Raw genomic sequence first — 7,269 nt, 5'->3', positions numbered from 1 at the left:
ATCAGGGGCCCAACTAATTACATTAGGATTTCGTGCCAATTAGCAAACAATTACACGGGCAAATTGGTGCCTAATTTGGAGCACTAACGACAGCTCCTTTGGCCGAGGGAGGTAGCTGTGGAGAAGGCTGCTCCCCAGACAGACCTGGCCCGTGTGAGCCCCTGGAGGATGGGCGCCCGCTGCCACCCTGGCCTGCGCCAAAGTCCGCAGTCGGCCTTTAAGGGTCTTTAAGTCACCGTTTATGCTGACAACATGGTGTGCCCGGGGCTTTGCTAAGTGCCTTAGAGAGGAAGGGAGGGGAGGTGGCTTCACTGTGGAGGTAAGAGAATCCTGGGAGGCAGGGAAGAGGGAAGACATAGGGGGACAGCAATGAACAGAGCAAAAGCTCAGATGCTGGAATGAGTCGTGGGAGCTCACAACTAGCGGAGAAGCCCACTGGGCCAGCGCACAGGGTGGTGGGGGTGCCGAGGCAGCAGCGGCAGGCAGGCGGGGCCAGACCGGGATGCGGCTCTATCTAAGGAATTTAAACTTTCTCCTGGAGGCCTCAGGAGCACTGGGCGTTCAGGGTGAGTGGAAGACACTCACTGAGACTCATCTTGGGCTCCTGACCTTGGATCACCAGCAACCCCCTATCCCACCTACGGCTGCCCTGGGGTCCCTTCCTAACATCTCTGGAACCCACTGCCCTGTTCAGGACCACGGAGACCATAGCGGTAGCTGCCAGTCCTACCCCCGACCCTGTCCACATTTTCCCCAAGTGGTCACCCTTAAAAAAAAGCAACTACAGCCCTCCTTTGCATAAACCCTCCTTGGTTCCCCATTCCTCCCGTGAGGAAGTTAAACTCCCTACCTCAGCATTCACTGTCTTTCACCCTCTAGCCCCCGAAGACCTCCCAGCTTTCCCTGTCTTCCCACCTGCACACCCACCCTGTGCCCAGGGAAGTAGACCCCAGTGCCAAATCGTGCCAGGCTCTGTCTCGCCTCCGCCTCTGACCACACTGTTTTCTCCGCCTCAATTGCTTTTCTAGTACCTCTCCTTGTTAGCAAGTGCCTCCTGCAGGGCCTCCTCCTCTGCTCCCACCTGCAGGAAGCTTGGACTGTCTCACTCCAACCCACTCTTGCCCAGGTGTTTCACCTCTCCTGTCAACAAATGAGATAAAGAAAGCCCCTACTAAGCTAAGGATACCCCTCAAAAGTAAAGACAGCGCTCATGAGGGCAAGGGCACAGCAAATTGAACTGCAACATGAAAGACTATGGGTAGACTCAAGGAGGAACCTCCTGACCATCAGGGTTCAGCCCCTAAAGTAATCCCCAAAGGAATGACAGGCGGAGAAGGGTGGTGGCCTTGGCCTGTCTCGGGGAGGCCAGGGATGGAACACACACCTTCCCAAAGGCAAGGGGATGACCTGGCTGACTCTCCTGGGAGCTTGGTTCTCACTTAGGCAGCTGCCACTCCAGCCTAAAGCCCATCACTCACATTAATTACCAAGAAAGAGCCGATTTCTCCTCATTTCCAGACTCCAAATGACAATATCATTAGGCTGGTAATGTGCGGAGAAATTACGCGTGTCTGTCTTGGAACAGGTCCTGAGCCAGAATGGGAGAGGGCACCCCCAGCCAGGGTTTGTCTCCAAGACATCTCCTGCGGCAGAGGGCCAATCTCGGGAAGAGATGCTGTGCCACCAGGGCAAAGGTGCCCTCCCTCTCTGTTCGGTGGGTAGCACTGATGGTGATCAAACCATCACGGGCAAGGCCGTGGGTGACAGCCCATGGCACACAGACTCTAGCAGGTGTAAACGAAGGCGGCAGTTCCCCTCTGACTTGCACAAGGACACAAACGCCCTTGTCTCAGCTGAACTTGAACTCAGGCCTGTCCACTGCTGCAGCCCTTGCCCATACCCTTTACTCTGAGCTCCCTGCCCACCTCTAGACCAGGAGGCAGCTAGACATCGTGTTGTGTCTGGGAGGGGAGTCGACCATTCCCGAACACTCCTTCCTTCATCAGCAAAACAAGCTCCTTGACTGTGAGCAGACCACAAACAATAGCTACTGCTCACAGCCCTTTACACACCTCTTCACACTCTTCATGGTTTTTAAGCCTCACCTGAACCTACCTAACATACGAGGAAACCGAGACCCAAAGAGGCAAAGTAATTTTCATGAGTTCAAGTCTCAGAGCTTGGCTTGACCCCAGGTCTGCCCAGTGTCAAAGTTGAGTCTGAAAACAGAGTCCTCAGTCCCATCCGTGCCATCCTCTGGGAACGCAGCCCCTGTCTGTGCTCCTGACACAGAGAATTGACCCCAGACAGGCTCTGCCCTGCAGAGCTGAGGTCGGTGAGAGGGGCAGGATGTGAGAATATAATTATAGCCCCGTGTGACCGCGTAAAAAATGGGAGAAGAGACACAGAGGGTTTACCCTCACCAGCAACCAAGGACATGCAAATTAAACAACAACACAATGTGGTTTTGCCTACTGAAATTAATAACATTGCTTTCTTTTTTTTTTTTTAAGACAGCACCGTGGTTGTAAGAACTGAAATCTGGGGCACTCTCAGATCCACTGATGGACAGGTAAATTAAAACAATTTTGCTGGAAGGCCACTGGGCCACAGTGTCAAAAGCTTTAAAAATACACTGACCCCTTGGTCCTGCTAATCTACTCTTAGGAGTCCAGTCCAAGAAATAACTGAACATGTTGAAAAAGAACCATACATAAGGATGTTTATTACCATTCTTTATAAGTGTGGAAAATCACAACCAACATAAATGCCTGGTGATAGAGGGTTGGTTAAATAAATTATGATATATCCATATATAAGAATATTATGCAACCATTAGAAGTCATGCCCCTGAAGAATTTTTAATAACCTGGGAAAATGCTCACTGTATAATGGTAAGTGAAACAAAACTATCCGTGTAGGATGTTCTTAACTGAATGAAAAAATATTTAAGCAATTCATTTAAAGAAAGTCTAGAAGGAAATAAACTTGGACTTAATCTGAAGGTATTGTGGGTGATTCTTTTTGTTTCAATTAATACTTTTTTGTTTCTTCTAAATTTTCTGCAAATTTTCTGGGAAAAGGTCATTAGAAACACATGGAGCGTGCATGTTTGTGTGTTAGCAGAGGGAGGGGCACAGACCCCAGCATGTCTTGAGAACACAGAGGCTCCTAATCCAACCTGGAGGCAGTCAAGAAAAGCTTCCTGGTGGAGGTGATGCCTGTGCTGAGATTCAGAATGAATAAACTTTACCCTAAGGAGGAATGGTTCTGGACTAGGAAACAGTGTGTGTGAAAGGCAGAGGCAAGAGACATTCCGACCCTTCTGGTGAAAGGGCAGCAGGGAAACCCGGGCAGTGAGCAGAGTGGAGCGGCCAGGAAGGCAGGGCTGAGGAGTTGGAGCTTTGCCCTGAGAACAGAGTGGAGCCTTAACAGTCCTAAGCAGGATATGTAACAAGACCCAAGTTATGAGTCAGAAAGATCGTTCTGGCCACTGAACGGTGAGGGGACAGGGGCACAGGAGATGACAGGAGGTGAGATAATGAGCCCAGGAACCAGGGGAAAGCGTAAGGAGACTGCTACATCTTCTGGGCAAGACAGGGGCCTGGCCTGGGCTGGACAGAGGTGGCGGAGAGAGGAGGGGCCAGCCGGAGCAGTGATTAGGAGGAGATTTGACAGGACTTGGTGATTAATTGGAGAGGGGAGGCTGGGTGGGGGAGGGCAGGCTCCAGCTCTGACAGCGACTAGAGCGTGTGCGTGCACATGCACACACTGAGAGATTCAGCTTGCAGTTTCCGGGGTGCCAGTTCCCCCCTTACCCACCCCCCAAAGGCAGATGTGGGCTTACCTGACATTTGGCTGCAGACCCCGGAAGAAGCTGACCTGGTCCCAGTCACCACCCCTGACCTCTGGCTCCCCCTGGGCACCTCTGTCCTCTACACTCCCAGCCTGCAACTCCGGAAAGTGGGAGCAGGCAGGGTTAGGGGAAAGCCCTCTGGGAGCGGGGAGAGAGAGCATGGACAGGGGCGGGCAGAGAAAGGCCAGAGCTAAGTCTTCCCTCAGGACACAGGTGCACACTCACACGTGGACCAGGGCCCACAGAGAGCGAGCACAGTCACCCATGGGGACTCTGAGCATGTGTCACAGGCAAAGATGTACACAGAGACACAGCCTGATGGAGACTGCCAGACAGGCCTCCACACACAGCCGGACAGCCCCTAGCACAGTGAGTCCCACACTGGCCACTGTGCTCACCTGGATCCCCCAAGGTCCTCCTGGCTGCTCGGCCCCTACCCCACACCCGCCTCTGTTTCCCCGGGAGGACGGGACTGAGGGCTGGCAGAGGGGCCAGCCTAGGGGACTGGCACCGGGACCAGCAGCCAAACGGGGCAGCCGGCAGCCAGGAGGGAGGCCTCTGAGAAGGCGTTGCCAAGGCAACAGGCTTCTGCAGAACCAACCAGGGGCTGAGATTCTCTACTTTTATTTTTAGAAGTTGGGCCTGAGCTGGTTGGGCCAGCCAGTGGGCCAGACTCCCCCAGGCAGTACTCAGGGTACAGACTACGGCCTCAAGCCCCGCCCCTGGGGGTTCTGGTGGACACTGCCAACAACATCCAGGCTTCTTCCTGCGTCATGTCCTGGGCAAGATCTTCCACTCCCTCTGTCTCCACACAGACCCAGGGTCCTTCCACCAGCAGTACCTTCTACCCTCTGGGGCCCCAGGAATGAGGATCCAGCTGCCCCTCCCACTGCAGCCTGTTGACGTCTGTGGCTTAATTGATAACCTACAACCTGTGTAATAGTGCGTGTGAGGCTTGTGTCTAAATGAGTGTATAGGTGTGTACATCTTAGGGGAGACTCCCACCCTCACAATTCTCGTATGTGAGTGTGTGTGTTTGTGTGAATCCCCTTTCTGCAGGGGTACAACAGACCTCTCCCTCTTTCCCAGCCCCACTTAACACCCCCACTGTAACCTCCACCCCTGTCTTGATCTCTCAAAAGTCGGGGCAAGGGCAGAGACCTCAAGCCAGAAGTTTGGTGGAAGGCCTGGGCCTTGGTGTCCCCCTGGTCCAGACCCTTCCTATGTTTGAGCACATAGCTCCTGGGAGGGGGAGGGGCCAGAAGAGTGACAGTAAGGACAGAGAAGGATTGCCAGGGGTGTCCAACCTTTTGGCGTCTCTGGGCCACACTGGAAGAAGAAGAACTGTCTTGGGCCACACATGAAATACACCGCGACACGTAATCATAAAAATATCTCATAACGTTTTCAGTAAATTTACAATTTTGCGCTGGGCCACATGCGTAGCCATGCTGAGCCACATGGGGCCCGAAAGCCACAGGTGGGACACCCCGGTAGACAGTCCAGGTGGACAGAGACTGAGGGGGCGGGTTCCAGGAAGTTCCTCGGGAGCAGACTTGATGGTGACTCCTCCAGCTGCTGGGGATTTCTCTGTTAATCTGGGACTGCTCTGTTTGCATCTCATTTGCCTATATTTGCATAACAAGGGCCTGGCTGGCACCAGAGATCAAAATTCCTAGCTTGGGTAATGGTAGGAAAAAGCCTCTGAAGACCGCAGCAGGGATCCTGCGGGAAGGGAAACAGAGGCAGGGAGCTGGATGTGTTGACAGGTGTGGTCCCTGCTAAATCCAAAGAGCCTCCCCTTCTCCCCATCCCTGGTGCAGCAGAGGCGTGGATCTCAGGGCGAATCAGGCAGCAGGGGTGCCAGGCACCCGGATGGAGCTGGAGAAGAGCATTGCCATGGGTGGGAGGGGCCTGAAAGTAGTAAGGGCAGAGTCGGGAGTCGGGGTGGGGAAGTAAAGCTCAGCAGCTGCTGCCCCCATCAGCCCCTGACCCCTCAGCACCCCCTAGCCTGGTTAAGTGCCACCTCCAGCCAAGTGCCTCCATCATGTCCTGGACCTGCCACTTACTAGCTCTAATGGTCTCAGACCCAGGCAACCCAGGAACCTGACCTGGGCCACCAGCTTCACATGACAACACTTTGGCCCTCTTCTGCATGGAGTTCACAGGGTTGCACCCACCTGCAGCTCCAGCCTCTTTCTGGACCATCCCCCAGCCCAGGGCCCTGGAATTCCCTGTGCAACAGCCGGGGCCAGCTGCCAGGGTCTGGGTGGCCTCTTTCCCACGACCTTTCTCCTTAAGCTTTAAGTGTGGCAGAAGGGTGGCTGTTTGCCAGGAGTGTGGACCAAGCAGAAACCCAAATGTTGGGGCACCCATACGCCTGCACACAATAACCCCTGGAGCCCAGGGATGGAAGGATGAAAGGGGCGGGGGTAGGAGGGGTGCAGTGTGGGGAGAGGGCTAGGGGCTCCTTTTGTATTCCTGCCCCAGGCTCTTTAAACACTTGAGTTGGCTCTGACAAGCTATGGCCTTGGGCAAGTTACTTGCCCTCCCTGTGGGCCCGAGAAGGGGTAGGAGTAGCCTCCTCACAGAGTCGTGATGAGGACCGGCCAAGTGCATGTTGAACACCGAGAACAGCACCCAGCAGAGAGGAAGAGGTGCTGTTGTTATTGATTATTTCGGGATTTGGCCTTCTTCCTCCCTGCCGCAGAAGAAGCAGCTTTTCTTTGGCTCTGAGAGACCGAGGGAAAGGTAGGGAATGGGGACATACCCTCCGCTCCCTCCCGCTCCTCCTCAGAGCCCAGACCCCCCGTTTCTCCTTCCCAGGTACTGCACCCCCTGACCAGGAGGGCGGCCAGGTTGTTGAACTGAATATACTGATTTAATGTCCTTGCTGTTGGTTGAATGAATGAGTGAATGACAAAGACCGAAGGAACACAAGTCAAACAGAAGGGTGACCAGCAGATGTTTTGGCTTTGGGGCCCCTCTGATCTACTTCCCTGAACCACGTCAGCATTTTCTGGTTGCTCTCATTAGAGAGTGGGAGGCAGAGATGGGGGTGAGGGCCTCTCTGGGCTCTCTGCAAAGTCAGCCCGGGCTTTGGTGGGAGGGCTCATGCCTGGAGCGGGAGGTGCCGGTGCCTGTGAGTGTCAGAGAGGGAGTACCTGCTGGAATAGGTCCTTTTGTGTCCTGTGGAAGTCTGAGTGTGCGTGGGTGTCTCCATGGGAGTCCGAGTGTCCCTGTGTGTGTGTCCCCACTCAGGAGCTCCTTCCTGCTCAATATTGAGCGGCCCGGGGCACGCCACTGCATCAGGGTCTGGGGTGGGTGATGTTAGTGAGCCTCATTACCCCTTTACTGACTGACACCCCTGCGCCCCTCTGACCGAGCCAGGCCTCCGTGCGCCCGCCTGTCAG

Source organism: Artibeus jamaicensis, unplaced genomic scaffold, assembly GCF_021234435.1.
Source record: "Artibeus jamaicensis isolate MK-2021 breed Jamaican fruit bat unplaced genomic scaffold, CSHL_Jam_final scaffold_847, whole genome shotgun sequence".
In the NCBI taxonomy this organism is placed as follows: Eukaryota; Metazoa; Chordata; class Mammalia; order Chiroptera; family Phyllostomidae; genus Artibeus; species Artibeus jamaicensis.
Note: the sequence above shows the minus strand (reverse complement) of the source record.